Source organism: Schistocerca gregaria, chromosome X (assembly GCF_023897955.1).
Source record: "Schistocerca gregaria isolate iqSchGreg1 chromosome X, iqSchGreg1.2, whole genome shotgun sequence".
NCBI lineage: Eukaryota > Metazoa > Arthropoda > Insecta > Orthoptera > Acrididae > Schistocerca > Schistocerca gregaria.
Window position 1 is genome coordinate 559523816 of NC_064931.1, and position 16120 is coordinate 559539935.

Genomic DNA, 16120 nt, shown 5'->3' on the forward strand with positions numbered 1-16120 from the left:
AGAACTCATCCTGAGAGGTGCTGTACACCAATGAGTGGATGGCTGATGAGGTGAAATAATCATTATTGGGCAAACTCTGTGGAACTTACTGCACCTCAGCGCAGGCAAGCATGGCTCTTTCTGGAAGGACTTTAATTTTTGTAGCTGCTCGTGGGCCTCTGTGAAGCCTCCATCAATTTCAAACATTCCAAGCAACTCATATGGTCCATGGGCAATATTAACAAACAAACCTTGCATGAGTAGTGCACGTGATAAGTCTGTTAAAAGCTTCTATTCTCTTCTTGTCCAAACTATTTATCGTCCATGTTTCACTTCCATACATGGCTACACTCCATACAAATACTTTCAGAAATGACTTCCCCACACTTAAATGAATACTCGATGTTAACAAATTTCTCTTCTTCAGAAACGCTTTCCTTGCCATTGCCAGTCTACATTTTATATCCTCTCTACTTACTCTACCATCATCAGTTATTTTGCTCCCCAAATAGCAAAACTCCTTTACTACTGTAAGTGTCTCATTTCATAATCTAATTCCCTCAGCATCTCCCGACTTAATTTGACTACATTCCATATTCTCGTTTTGCTATTGTTGATGTTCATCTTATATCCTCCTTTCAAGACACTGTCCATTCCATTCAACTGCTCTTCCAAGTCCTTTGCTGTCTCTGATAGAATTACAATGTCATCGGCGAACCTCAAAGTTCTTATTTCTTCTCCATGGATTTTAATACCTACTCCGAATTTTTCTTTTGTTTCATTTACTTCTTGCTCAATATACAGATTGAATAACATCAGGGATAGGCTACAACCCTGTCTCACTCCCTTCCCAACCACTGCCTCCCTTTCATGCCCCTTGACTCTTATAACTGCCATCTGGTTTCTGTACAAATTGTAAATAGCCTTTCGCTCCCTGTATTTTACCCCCGCCACCTTTAGAATTTGAAAGAGAGTATTCCAGTCAACATTGTCAAAAGCTTTCTCTAAGTCTACAAATGCTAGAAACATAGGTTTGCCTTTCCTTAATCTTTCTTCTACGATAAGGCGTAAGGTCAGTATTGCCTCACGTGTTCCAGTATTTCTACGGAATCCAAACTGATCTTCCCCGAGGTCGGCTTCTACTAGTTTTTCCATTCGTCTGTAAAGAATTTGTGTTAGTATTTTGCAGCTGTGGCTTATTAAACTGATAGTTCGGTAATTTTCACATCTGTCAACACTTGCTTTCTTTGGGATTGGAATTATTATATTCTTCTTGAAGTCTGAGGGTATTTCGCCTGTCTCATACATCTTGCTCACCAGATGGTAGAGTTTTGTCAGGACTGGCACTCCCAAGGCCGTCAGTAGTTCCAATGGAATGTTGTCTACTCCGGGGGCCTTGTTTCGACTCTGGTCTTTCAGTGCTCTGTCAAATTCTTCACGCAGTATCATATCTCCCATTTCATCTTCATCTACATCCTCTTCCATTTCCATAATATTGTCCTTAAGTACATTGCCCTTGTATAGACCCTCTATATACTCCTTCCACCTTTCTGCTTTCCCTTCTTTGCTTAGAACTGGGTTTCCATCAGAGCTCTTGATGTTCATACAAGTGGTTCTCTTTTCTCCAAAGGTCTCTTTAATTTTTCTGTAGGCAGTATCTATCTTACCCCTAGTGAGATAAGCCTCTACATCCTTACATTTGTCCTCTAGCCATCCCTGCTTAGCCATTTTGCATTTCCTGTCGATCTCATTTTTGAGACATTTGTATTCCTTTTTGCCTGCTTCATTTACTGCATTTTTATATTTTCTCCTTTCATCAATAAAATTCAATATTTCTTCTGTTACCCAAGGATTTCTACTAGCCCTCGTCTTTTTACCTACTTGTTCCTCTGCTGCCTTCACTACTTCATCCCTCAAAGCTACCCATTCTTCTTCTACTGTATTTCTTTCCCCCATTCCTGTCAATTGTTCCCTTATGCTCTCCCTGAAACTCTGTACAACCTCTGGTTTAGTCAGTTTATCCAGGTCCCATCTCCTTAAATTGCCACCTTTTCGCAGTTTCTTCAGTTTTAATCTACAGGTCATAACCAATAAATTGTGGGCAGAGTCCACATCTGCCCCTGGAAATGTCTTACAATTTAAAACCTGGTTCCTAAATCTCTGACTTACCATTATTTAATCTATCTGATACCTTTTAGTATCTCCAGGGTTCTTCCATGTATACAACCTTCTTTCATGATTCTTAAACCAAGTGTTAGCTATGATTAAGTTGTGCTCTGTGCAAAATTCTACCAGGCGGCTTCCTCTTTCATTTCTTATCCCCAATCCATATTCACCTACTACGTTTCCTTCTCTCCCTTTTCCCACTGCCGAATTCTAGTCGCCCATGACTATTAAATTTTCATCACCCTTCACTATCTGAATAATTTCTTTTATTTCATCATACATTTCTTCAATTTCTTCGTCATCTGCAGAGCTAGTTGGCATATAAACTTGTACTACTGTAGTAGGTGTGGGCTTCGTATCTATCTTGGCCACAATAATGCGTTCACTATGCTGTTTGTAGTAGCTTACCCGCATTTCTATTCATTATTAAACCTACTCCTGCATTACCCCTATTTGATTTTGTGTTTATAACCCTGTAGTCACCCAACCAGAAGTCTTGTTCCTCCTGCCACTGAACTTCACTAATTCCCACTATATCTGACTTTAACCTATCCATTTCCCTTTTTAAATTTTCTAACCTACCTGTCCGATTAAGGGATCTGACATTCAACGCTCCGATCCGTAGAACGCCAGTTTTCTTTCTCCTGATAACGACAACCTCTTGAGTAGTCCCCGCCCGGAGATCTGAATGCGGGACTATTTTACCTCCGGAATATTTTACCCAAGAGGACGCCATCATCATTTAACCATACAGTAAATTTGCATGCCCTCGGGAAAAATTACGGCCGTAGTTTCCCCTTGCTTTCAACCGTTCGCAGTACCAGCACAGCAAAGCCGTTTTGGTTATTGTTACCAGGCCAGATCAGTCAATCATCCAGACTGTTGCCCTTGCAACTACTGAAAAGGCTGCTGCCCCTCTTCAGGAACCACACGTTTGTCTGGCCTCTCAACAGATACCCCTCCGTTGTGTTTGTACCTACGGTACGGCTATCTGTATCGCTGAGGCACGCAAGCCTCCCCACCAATGGCAAGGTCCATGGTTCATGGGGGGGTTCAAGAGTATAACATTACCATAGTGTAATAAAGTGGGAGAAAACACCAAGATGCCGACTCTCTCAAGAAACCCTGTGCAAGACCATCAAGACTTTGATGAAGGTAGTGATTGTCTCGTTGCACTCCAGGATCTCTCTGCTGAGTAGGAGGAGGACGCCAAGATATCTCAAATTATGCTTGCCTTAAATCGGTCATAGGATGTGAAAGGACAATTTAAGGTAGTTAATGGATTACGTGGAGAGAAAAACTTTGATCCATTTGGAAAGAGGTGGCTACCAGTGATTCCTAAACACATGCGCTTAGATGTTCTACAGAAAATCCATGACACACTTGAGGCCTGACATTTAGGATTTATTAAGACGTATGATAGAATCTGCAAGAGATTTTTCTGGCTAGGTTTATTTACGAGTGTCCTTCACTATATGTCGCACTGTTGAGAGTGCCAGAGGAGAAAGTCAGTTCCTCAGAAACCACCTGGCCGACTCATACCAATTCCACCAGCCAAAATGCCTTTCCAGCATGTTGGGATTGACCTCCTCGGATAATTTCAAAAGTCTTCTAGTGGCAATATATGGATTATTGTTTGCACTGATTATCTGATGCGCTATGCCATTACAAAAGCCGTGAAAACATCCGATGCATGCGAGGTAGCCAAATTTATCGTAGAAGACATTGTATTAAAACATGGTGCCCCAAGATCATTAATTATGGATCGAGGGAAAGTTTTTCAATCGAATCCTGTGACTGAGATAAGGCCGACATGCTTTCAATGTTCATCAATGTTAAGCAGAGGAACTGGAATGAGGTGCTACCTTTCGTGACGTTTGCCTACACCACCAAACAAGACACCACAGGATTTACGCCATTTTTCCTGGTGCATGAGCGTGAGGCGACACAGACGATAGACACTGTGTTTCCGTTACATCCTGATGATGTGGATGATGACTACATTGGTCAGCTGTTAACCAGAGCTGAGGAAGTTCGGCAGTTAGCTCGACTCTGCACGCTGCAGGCTCAAGAAAACGATCGCCGAAGGTATGACACGAGCCACAGCCCTGTTGTCTACCAGCCTGGTGACCTCGTCTTCACTCCTGTTCAGAAGGTTGGTCTCGCTGAGAAGCTCCTCAGGTGCTAATGTGGACCTTATAAGGTTGTAAGACAGTTGTCTGATGTTACTTATGAAGTTGAAGATTTCGACACCAACACAAAGACAATGAAAGGTCAGAGATATGGTTCACGACCTTCAAATGCCCTATAAGGATCCTGCAACCCAGGGTAAATTCGAAGCTCCAGCGACAGGCAACAAGCGAAAAGGTAACAAAGAATGTAGCGGCAAGGGAAGTTCTAAGAAGATCACCGCCAAGGCGAACATCAGTCATCGGGAGTCGGAGTATGCTGACCGATGACTCATTCCCGGACTAGGAGGATGTAACACCGAGGCGCTATTCCCTTAAGGAGGGAGCAATATCGCAGAAGAAACCAAGTAATGCAGTCACCGTAGTGTAGTGGTTACGATACTAGATTATTGCATGGAGGATCGTGAGTTCAAAACTCACCTGAACTGGCAAATTTTAATTTCTATATTTGGTTTTAGTACATTCTAGAAGTATCCACAAATGGCAAGAATCATTGTACTGGAATGTACTGTAGCTGTATATATACCGTATGTGTTCTGGCCAGAGGCAGTTCGCTCTGCGCTCTTGTATGTGCAGGTCCTGAATAAACCTTTCTTAAGTGAAGTTAGTGTTTGTCATTCATCTAATTACACCTTCCTCTATGTGACAATATTTATAACTGGCACAATTGATGACAAGTTTCCTGGCTACTCCATTTGAAACCTCACTGTCTTTATGTAAACTAACTGGCCCTCCACATATTTTACAACACACAAATTCACCTAACACCCTTGTTAGGATGTGTAAATCTTATCAGAATGTAACCTAACCTACCATTAACATCACTTTTGAGAAAACTGTATCACAATGTTTTATTTTAATCTTTGAAGCATTAATGGGTGTTTCTCTAGATACTGATGAGTGTAGATTATATTTAAAAAAATAACAATAAAATACTTCCCATGTGAGTTTATACGTGAGTTTATTTGGAAAATTGCAAATTTTATAATGAGATAAAAATCCGAATTTTTTTTAAAAAAAAATTGTTAAAACTCCCCTTAAGTAAAGAACACATTAATTTTTATTCTACATTGTATGCCATAGTACTTTTATGTGAAGCTCTCACTAGAAATGAGTGTGAAACAACAGACTTCAAGAGAATGAGTGTACACTCAAGAAAGAAATGTTCAAGATTGGAAAAGAAGTGGCAGAAGTATTGGTTGAAAGTGGCAGAAGTATTGGTTGAAAGTGGCAGAAGTATTGGTTGAAAGTGGCAGAAGTATTGTTTGAAAGTGGCAGAAGTATTGTTTGAAAGTGGCAGAAGTATTGGTTGAAAGTGTCAGAAGTGTTGGTTGGTTGATTGATTGGGGTTGAAGGGACCAAACAGCAAGGTCATCAAGCCCTTGTTTCAAATGTGGTTCTTTCAGACAGATTGGCATCTCAGAAAAGTCAAAACGATAAAAGGTAAAAGGCTAAAAAGCATAAAAGTGCAGTCGTGTTGTCAATGGTGAAAACAAAATGAGGGGAGTCAAGAAGTGAGCAAGCCCAAGGCTATGCCAGATGCAGGAAGTATACCACCTCTGATGCAGTACAGGCAAGACCACCTGACATTCAAAAGCGTTCAACCGCTAGAATGTAGAAGTGTGTATTGTAAAAGGAGACGACCCAGTTCTAAAAAGTGATAAAAACAGAGTAAAAGGGAAAGAAAAGAGGATCTTGGCCAGGAAGGGGAGTCAGGAATCTCCAAACACAGCTTACAGTGGGAGACACCCCAACCCTCACCACCCTGCCCCTACTCCAGAGGGAGATTAAAAATCTTAGAATTGAAAATAAAAACCACTTTCACTGAGAAAACTGAGAAGCAGTTCGATCATTCGGGAATTGTCTGCCAATATTAAAGGTAAAGTGCGGGGAAGTCTGTACTTAGTACGCAGAGCCAAAAGAAAGGGGCATTCCACCAAAATGTGGGCTACTGACTGGAAGGCTCCACAACCACAAAGTGGGTGTGGCTCAGTACCCAAAAGAAAACCATGAGTCAGCCTGGTATGGCCGATGCGAAGATGACACAGGGTGGTTGAGTCCTTTCGGGATAGGGGGAAGGAAGAATGCCACAGGACAGGTGTCACCTTAAGTACATGAAGTTATTAAACAGGGAGGTAGCCTCCCAAGAGTTGGCCCACAATTGTGTGAAGTGGGATTTGATATGAAGCCGTAAATGTGCCGCAGGAGGGGTTAGAGAGAAGGGAGGTAAGTGACAGCTCCCCCAGCCAAACAATCAGCAATCTCATTACCTGGGATACCCACATGGCCAGGGACCCAAAGGAAGTAAACGGAACTAGCAGCATGGTGAAGATCAGCGAGACGGTCATGGATGGCTGAGACGAAGGGATGGTGGGAAGAACACTGGCAATAGCCTGAAGACCACTCATTGAGTCTGTATATAGCAAAACGCGGTGGAGTTGGGACTGTTTAATAAAGCTAAGGGCCTGGGAAATTGCCACCAATTCTGCAGTAAACACCCCACATGTAGTTGGCAGGAGATGATTTTCCATTCCAACAGAGGACGTGAAGGCATATCCCACACAACGAGGGAACACCATTGGGGAAACGGCATCTTTCGAACCTCGGCGGAGATCCATCCGAATCAGGGGCCAAGGAACTAACCAAGGGGGGGGGGGGGGGGGGGTGTTGGGGAGGGAACGTGGCAGACAGGACAAAGAACGAAGCTGAAAATCACGGTGAAGAGACGCAAGGCGGAGCCCAACCAATAAACCCACCGGGGGTGGGAATCAGGTGGGCAACGTCCTTGGTCTGGGAACAGGATAGAATAGGAAGGATGAGTGGGAGAGGAACGGACAGCGATTGCATAAGAAACCAGAAGTTGGGACCGCCGAACAGAAGGGGGGGGGGGGGGGGAGGATAACAGCTTCAACCAGGAGACTATCAACAGGGCTAGTAGGGAAGGCACTGGTGGCCTACCGGATACCATGATGGTGGACCGGATTGAGGGGGCACAGTGTGGAAGGAGCAGCCGAACCATAAACTTGACAACCATAGTCAAAGCAAGACAGCACTAAAGCCTGATAAATGTGGAGAAGGGTGAAACCCTCCGCACCCCAAGAGGTGTGTGTAGGGAAGCGAAGGACATTGAGTTTACGGAAACATCCTACCTTCAGAAGTCCGATATGAGGCAGCCAAGTGAGCTTGTTGTCAAAAAGAAGGCCCAGGAAAATAAACTGTGGGGCCACAGGTAATTGTTGTGCATCGAGGTAGAGCTCCGGATTGGAGTGGACCGTAGTATGGTGACAGAAGTGGACCACTCGTGATTTTAAAGGAGAGAATTGAAACTCGCGTGAGAGGGTCCATGCAGAGGCAGGCCGTATAGTTCCCTGGAGCTGCCGCTCTGCAGAGGCCATCGAAGAGGAACTAACCCAAATACAGAAATCATCCACATACAGAACAGGGGTGACCAAAGGACCGACAGACGCCACAAGTCCATCTATACCAAAGAGGAAAAGAAGTACACTCAATACAGAACCCTGTGGGATGCCATTCTCCTGGGTCTGTGGAGAACTAAAAACAGTACCAACCCGAACCCTCAACGACCGATGGAACAGGAACTGGCAGATAAAAATTGGGAGTGGGCCCCGAAGACCCCACTCATGAAGTTTAAGTAGCAAGTGATGGCGCCAAGCCGTGTCATAGGCCTTGCGAAGGTCGAAAAATGGCAACCAAATGGTGGCGCTGGGAAAAAGCCTGCCGAACTGCAGATTCCAAGCGAAGAAAATTATCGATCAGAGATCGTCCCTCTCAGAAGACACACTGGTAAGGGGACAATATATCCCGAGATTCAAGGACCCAATTGAGCCGACGGGCTACCATCTGTTCAAGTCACTTGCAAACAATGTTTGTCAAACTAATTGGCCGATAGCTTTCAACAAACAGTGGGTTCTTACCAGGCTTAAGGACAGGAACCATAATGCTATTCCTCCATTGAGAAGGGATGTTAAGTCAAATACGATTAAACACCCGGAGATGATGTTACCATTATGAGGCACTGAGATGTTGAAGCAGTTGGTTATGAATGGAGTCTGGGCCAGGGGCCGTATCACGAGAAGAAGAAAGTGCAGACAGAAGTTCCCATTCAGTAAAAGGTTCGTTGTAAGATTCTGACTGACAAGGGGTAAAACATAAGGCAAAAGCTTTGGTCTGCTGTTTCTTGTGAAAGAAAGCAGCCGGATAGGAGGCTGACGGTGATGCTGTTGCAAAATGGGTCGCAAGATGTTCCGCAAGAATCAACGGGTCCGTGCAAAGGCCATCTGGGAGGTGAAAGCCTCGGAGGGTAGACTGCCGATGGCAACCTTGGAGGCAGCCAAGTGAGCTTGTTGTTGAAAAGAAGACCAAGGCAACAAAACTGTGGGACCACAGGTAATTGTGCATCGAGGTAGAGCTCCGGATTGGGGTGGACTGTAGTACGGCGACAGAAGTGGACCACTGGTGATTTTAAAGGATAGAATTGAAACCCGCGTGAGAGGGTCCATGCAGAGGCACGCCCATACCCGTGACATACGGACAGTAGAACCGAGGGAAGAAACAAAGTGTTCCCAACACATCCGTTTGTTCTGTTTGATTAAGTAACAGGCTTTAGCGTGAAGGCATTTAAAGGTAATAAGGTTGGCAATGGATGGAATCCTTTTAAGGTATTGCAAAGCTCGATGGTGATCACGGATGGCAATGGCAACGGCCATGCTGCACCATGAGACTTGTCGGTGGCGAAATGGTCCAGATGAGCACGGGATAGCACGGCTAGCAGCGTGAACAATCGCATCAGACACGTCACATAGGATGCCATCAATACAACCCGACAAAGAGGGAGAAAAAACGACCTGCGCAGTATATAGAGGCCAATCGGCGTGTTGAAAGACCAACGAGGTAACGTGTCCATGGGGAGCGGGAAGGGAGATAGAGAATCAACGGGAAATGGTCACTATCACAAAGGTCATCATGAGACGACCAGTGTGATGAAGGGAGGGAGAAGAAAGAGAAAGATCAATGGCAGAAAAGGTTCCATGACCGGCACTGAAATGAGTAGGGGAGCCATCATTAACAAGGTACACCTCATGGTCTGCAAGAAACTGGTCTATGAGAAGACCCCGACTAGATGGAAATGCACTGCACCACAAGGGATGATGAGCATTAAAATCCCTGAGAAGGAGGAAGGGAGGAGGAAGTTGCTGAAGAAGGGCAGTGAATGCATCAGGTGTAAGAGTCCTGTCAGGAGGAAGATAAAGATTGCAAACCGTGACCTCAGAGTCCAGGTGGACCCTAACAGCAAATGCTTCCAATGTAGTTTGCAGAGGAATCCACATGCTACCAACGTCTGTATGGACCAACGTAGAAACACCACCAGAGGCCAGCAGGGGGCCGACCCAATTTCAACAGAAAACACGGAACCCACAGAGGGTTGGTAAGTGATCATCAGTAAAATGAGATTCCTGTAGAACTACACAAGCTGCAGAATGAAGGGAAATAAGGGATTGCAACTCTGGAAGGTGCCGGTAATAAACATTACAATTCCATTGGATAACCACAGGACGATGATTCAAATGGGGGGGTGAACAGGCTAAAGCCAGTCATGCTGCCAGGCCACCACCCGTCACCGACAGGGAGGGTGTGACATCCATGAACAACAGATCAGAATCAGGTTGCGAAGGGACCTCAGGTGACACCAGAGACTCCTTGTCCCGGGACTTACGTTTCTTCTTCTTTTCTGTTTGAGATTGAGGAGGGCTGTGCGGTGAAAAGGAGCCAGCTGCAGCAAGATCTGGAACTGAAAGAGATCGAGCGCCCTGGGAGCCCTAAGACAATGATTCTCGTGGTGGTCGTGTGGCAGCAGACCTTTGGCCTGGACGCTGCTGGGAAGGGGGATCCCAGGAGGGGCGCCCTTGACTGGCAGACGCCAAAGAAGTGGGACACTTCTTGGAGGGGGAGCGGTGCCCAGAGGGGAGGGTGTGGGAGCCGCAGGGGAGGGGGAAGGAGAGGGGTTCGGGACTAGCGGGAGGAAGGGGCGAAGATGTAATTAAAGCATAGCTAGACGATATGGACACAGGATGAAGATGTGCATACTTCTTACAAGCCTCAGTAAAGATTAGACGATCAAGGGACTTATACTCCTATATCTTCTTTTCCTTCGTATATACTGGGCAATCTGGTGAACATGGAGAATGATTGCCATGACAATTAACACGCACAGGAGGGGGAACACAGGAACTTCTCTCTTGGAGTGGACGTCCACAGTCACCACAGAGAGGAGCCTGCGAACAGCGGGAAGACATGTGTCCAAAACGCAAACACTTAAAACATCTCATAGGTGGTGGGATGTATGGCTTCTTAGGGAGAGCATCCCCTTCAAAGGCCAGAATAAAGGCACCAGTATCAATGCGATTGTCCTTCGGACCCTTCTAAACACTCCAAACAAAGTGAACACTCCACCGTCCGAGACTGTCCCGTAGTTCCTCATCAGTTTGAAGGATGAAGTCACTGTGAAAAATTACACCTTGAACCATATTCAGAGACTGGTGGGGGGAGGGGCAGCTGAAGCAGTTTTGATCAACAACGAAACTGACCACATCTTACTCAGAGAGTCCACTTCACCAAACTTGTCTTCAATGTGTTCCACAAAAAATAAAAGTTTTGGTATTGGTGAAAGAATCCCCATCAGTCCTGGTGCAAACCAGATAGTGGGGGATAGGTTTCGCCCCTAGTGGACGAACCTGACCCTCCTCCCAGCAGGTACCCATGGAAGGAAAGGCCGAAGGGGCAGAAGAAGCAGCATTTAAAGAATCATTTCAATTCAAAGAAACAGCCGTAGAAGAATGGCCAGAGTTCTAGACCCATATGCATTTCATTTGCATAGTGTCCACCCTGATACCACCCACTCCGATCAGGGGCTCTTCCCATGGGCACCATCCAACCACAGCAAGGCGACCATTGCCTGGAGTTCTGATGCTCCAGGATGACAAGCAATCACTCCTAGGCCTACATGAGGTGGTCACAGCTCAGGTATCAGAAGTCTGATCCCTGTGTTTTCAGGGGGCTCAACCGAAAGCATAGCAACCCCACCACACGGGCTGGCTACCGTGCTGGCTATGCATCCTAGCATCAGAAAACGACATGAAGGAAAAGGTGGAAGGAAATAGGAGGGCACACGTCGGAGACACTAGGTAAGGTGCTCTTCCCCAAATGGCTCACACAATGGAATAGAAATTTAGTAATGGAGGTCAAACCCCAGAGTAGGACCAGAGAGTGTCAAAAGAATGAGTTAATTACACAACGAAACCAAATTGCAAAGCCAACATAACCAGGAGGATGGCGGGGCCAACATAAACAAGGACACGAAGAGAGGGAGAGGAGATGGCGAAGGGGAAGGAGCAAAGACAGGACAGGAGCGGAAGGGCAAGGAAATGCAGCTCGGGGCCCCATACTCGCCATGCACATACTTACAAAAAGATCGTTAGCCCCCATGCGGGGGGGGGGGGGGGGGTCAGAAATATTCCATGTCTTAGAGAACAAACAGAGTTAAAACTACAGGACACTGTAGCAACCAGGAAAGAGTGAGTCATGTCCAATAACAGGCACTAGAGTCTACAATTAAGAAAGGCTACATTCTTCAGAGAAAATCAAGGAACTTTTCCTTCATGAAAGCAATGCACAGAAAACATTCAGAAGATTTCGAGAGAAAAGTTGTGTGTGATAATGATAAGGAATTCAAGTCTTCTAAAGAAAATATGAAGAACTTGAAGAATTGGAGACATCTTTTCAAGAAGAAGTTTTGATGAGAGTGAACTACATTAATGATGTATAAGATAATCTCAGAAAACTGTCTGTATATCTTCATGAGACCACAACTTACCAAGAAAATTTCTTACATACCACCATAGCCACTTGTATTCAACTGTAACAGCTCAAGAACAGGAAAAGTGAAGAAGTGAAATCAGAAAGAGAGAGAATATTCACTGTAACTAAACACACACCAAAAAAAGTTTTGCATCAACCCTGTTCCCAGAACTCCTGAAGATAGACGTTGACTGTGGATATTGTGTCACAGACACAGTTCTTTGGACTGTTCAGAGATGTCACTAACCCTCCCCAAAGATGTAAACAACCATACATGAGCAGCGCCTATTAGATGGAGGGGGTTTGGAAGCCAATCAGTTCCAGTCATTCCACCAGGAAAGAGTTACACGGCTTATGTTGTCTGTAGTTCATCCATGCCTAGATGGTCAGTACCGCAGTTTGATCATGTCCGCATTGTTACTTTGTGCCAGGAAGGACTCTCAACAAGGGAAGTGTCCAGGTGTCTCGGGGTGAACCAAAGCGATGTTGTTTGGACATGGAGGAGATACAGAGAGACAGGAAGTGTCGATGACATGCCTTGCTCAGACTGCCGAAGGGCTACTACTGCAGTGGATAACAGCTACCTACAGATTATGGCTCAAAGGAACACTGACAGCAATGCCACCATGTTGAATAATGCTTTTTGTACAGCCACAGCATATCGTGTTATGACTCAAACTATGCGCAAGAGACTGCATGATGCACAACTTCACTCCCGACATCCATGGTGAGGTCCATCTTTGCAACCACGACACCATGCAGCCCTCTGCAGATGGGCCCAACAGCATGCCGAATGGACCAATCAGGATTGGCATCACATTCTCTTCACCAATGAGTGTTGCATATGCTTTGATCCAGACAACTGTTGGAGATGTGTTTGGAGGCAACCCATTCAGGCTGAACACCTTAGACACATTGTCCAGCGAGTGCAGAAAGGTGGAGGTTAGCTGCTGATTTGGAGTGGCATTATGTGGGGTCGACGTACACTGCTGGTGGTCATGGAAGGTGCTGCAACAGCTGTACTATACGTGAATGCCATCCGCCGACTGATAATACAACCATATCGGCAGCATATTGGTGAGACATTTGTCTTCATGGACGACAATTCGCGTCCCTGTCTTGAACATCTTGTGGATGACTTCCTTCAGGATAATGACATCGTTCGACTAGAGCGGCCAGCATGTTCTCCAGACACGAACAGGCCCGGGATAGACTAAAAAGGGCTGTTTATGAATGACGTGACCTATGCCGAATCGCCGTTGAGGAGTGGGACACTCTGGACCTAGAGCGTATTGATGAACTTGTGGAAAATATACACGATGAATACAGGCATGAATCAATGCAAGAGAATGTGCTACTAGGCATTAGAGGTATCGGTGGGTACAGCAATCTGGACTACCATCACTGATGGTCTCGCTATATGGTGGTACAACATGCAATGTGTGGTTTTCATGAGCAATAAAAATGGCGGAAATTAGGTTTATGTTGATCTTTATTCCGGTTTTCTGTACAGGTTCTGGAACTCTCGGAACCGAGGTGATGCAAAACTTTTTTTGATGTGTGTACTATCAGAGAAGAAATTCAGGAGCTGTGGGAGAAGATGTGGTTTGGAAAACATCCGCTTTTATCATTACTGGGGTTTTACTCTGAAGCAAGAATTTAAGTCTCATTACAACATTTGCATTGTTGTTGTACTGGACACCACACTGTGTATTATTTGCCAGTTCAATAGTGAAAATTCAAATGGATCAGAAAGACCACAGTTTTAACCAGTTATGAATGGAGGGATTGTACCAAATAATAGCTGCAGTTCTGTCCTGAATCCTCTTGGTTACTTGTGGAAACCTTTACATTACTCAGGTGACAGGAGCTGCACTGTAAACCCATACTGTAAGAGAAGAAAAATGATATGATATACATACTACTGCTGATTCTGCAAAAGATGATTAAAAATAGGATATAAACAAACAAGTATATTTTAAGTACAGAAGTGTTTTTTCAGCATATAAAAAAAACTGAGGTGTTTAATAACACTATAGCATGGTAGAATGGACTTGTGTTCCCAAGTAATGAAAGTTTTGGTAAATTCCTAAATAGTTTTTTAAATATCTTGAATAATGGTTGACAGAAGGCTGTAGAACACAACGAGATGGGTCAGGTGGCAGCACCCAGGCCCCTGGCCTGCCAGATCACCAGACTTGGGTGGGATATGTCGAAACAATAGGTGCAGTGCTGTGACCCAGTGTCAGCCTCTGCGGAACCAGGTGAATGCAGCACAGTTGGCTACACCAAAGGATGCCATTCACACCTTATATGCGTTGATGCTATCACACATGGAATAAGTTATCAGGGCCCATGGCGGGTCCATGTTTACTAGGCATCAGGGCACATGCTGAACTTAGGTGACTGAAATGCTAATCATTTCTGCAGAATATACTATTGTACATGTCCTGTGAATATGAACATCCTATCTCTAGTCTTTCAGGTGTTCTGTCTTTTCTGAACATATGTGTACAAACCACTTCCTTTCTTGAACCAGTTACCACATAGGTCCTTCTCGTCACTGCTGAAGCCACCTTCTTATACACAAACATTCCCCATGCCCATGACCTCACTGCTATAAAACACTACTTCCCCAATTTCTGGTACACTATGTGATCAAAAGTATCCGGACACCCTCAAAAACATGTATTTTTCATATTAGGTGCATTGTGCTGCCACCTACTACCAGGTATTCCATATCAGCGACCTCAGTAGTCATTAGAAATCATGAGAGAGCAGAATGGGGCACTCCGTGGAACTCACGGACTTCAAACATGGTCAGGTCATTGGGTGTCACTTGTGTCACATGTCTGTACATGAGATTTCCACACCCCTAAACATCCCTAGGTCCACTGTTTCCAATGTGATAGTGAATTGAAAACGTTAAGGGACACATACAGCACAAAAGCGTATGGGCCGACCTCGTCTGTTGACTGACAGAGACTGCCAACAGTTGAAGAGGGCCGTAATGTGTAATAGGCAGACATCTATCCAGATTATCACAAAGGAATTTCAAACTGGATCAGGATCCACTGCAAGTACTATGAGAGTTAGGCGGAGGTGAGAAAACTTGGATTTCATGGTTGAGCGGCTGCTCATAAGCCACACATCATTCTGGTAAATGCCACACGATGCCTCGCTTTGTGTGAGGAACGTATACATTGGACGACTGAACAGTGGTAAAACGTAGTGTGGAGCGATGAATCACGATACACAATGTGGCGATCCAATGGCAGGGTGTGGGTATGGTGAATACCTGGTGAATGCCATCTGCCAGTGTGAACAGTTCCAGCAGTAAAACTCATAAGTGGTGGTGTTATGGTGTGGTCTTGTTTTTCATGGAAGGGGCTTGCAGCCCTTGTTTTTTTGCGTGGCACTATCAGTACAGGCCTACAGTGATGTTTTAAGCACCTTCTTGCTTCCCACTGTTGAAGAGCAATTCGGGAATGGCAATTGCATCTTTCAACATGATCGAGCACCTGTTCATAATGCACGGCCTGTGGCAGAATGGTTACACAACAATAACATCCCTGTAATGGACTGGCATGCACAGAGTCCTGACATGAGTCATATAGACCAACTGTGGGATATTTTTGGAACACCTCTCCAAGCGACTTTGATACCTCTCCTCAGTGCAGCAATCTGTGAAGAATGGGCTGCCATTCCCCAAGAAACCCTCCAGCACCTGACTGAACGCATGCCTGCGAGAGTGGAAGCTGTCATCAAGTCTAAGGGTGGGTCAACACCATATTAAATTCCAGCCTTACCGATGGAGGGTGCCACGAACTTGTAAGTCATATTCAGCCAGGTGTCTGGATACTTTTGATCACAGAGTGTACACCTAACCTATCACGTCATCACAAACAACT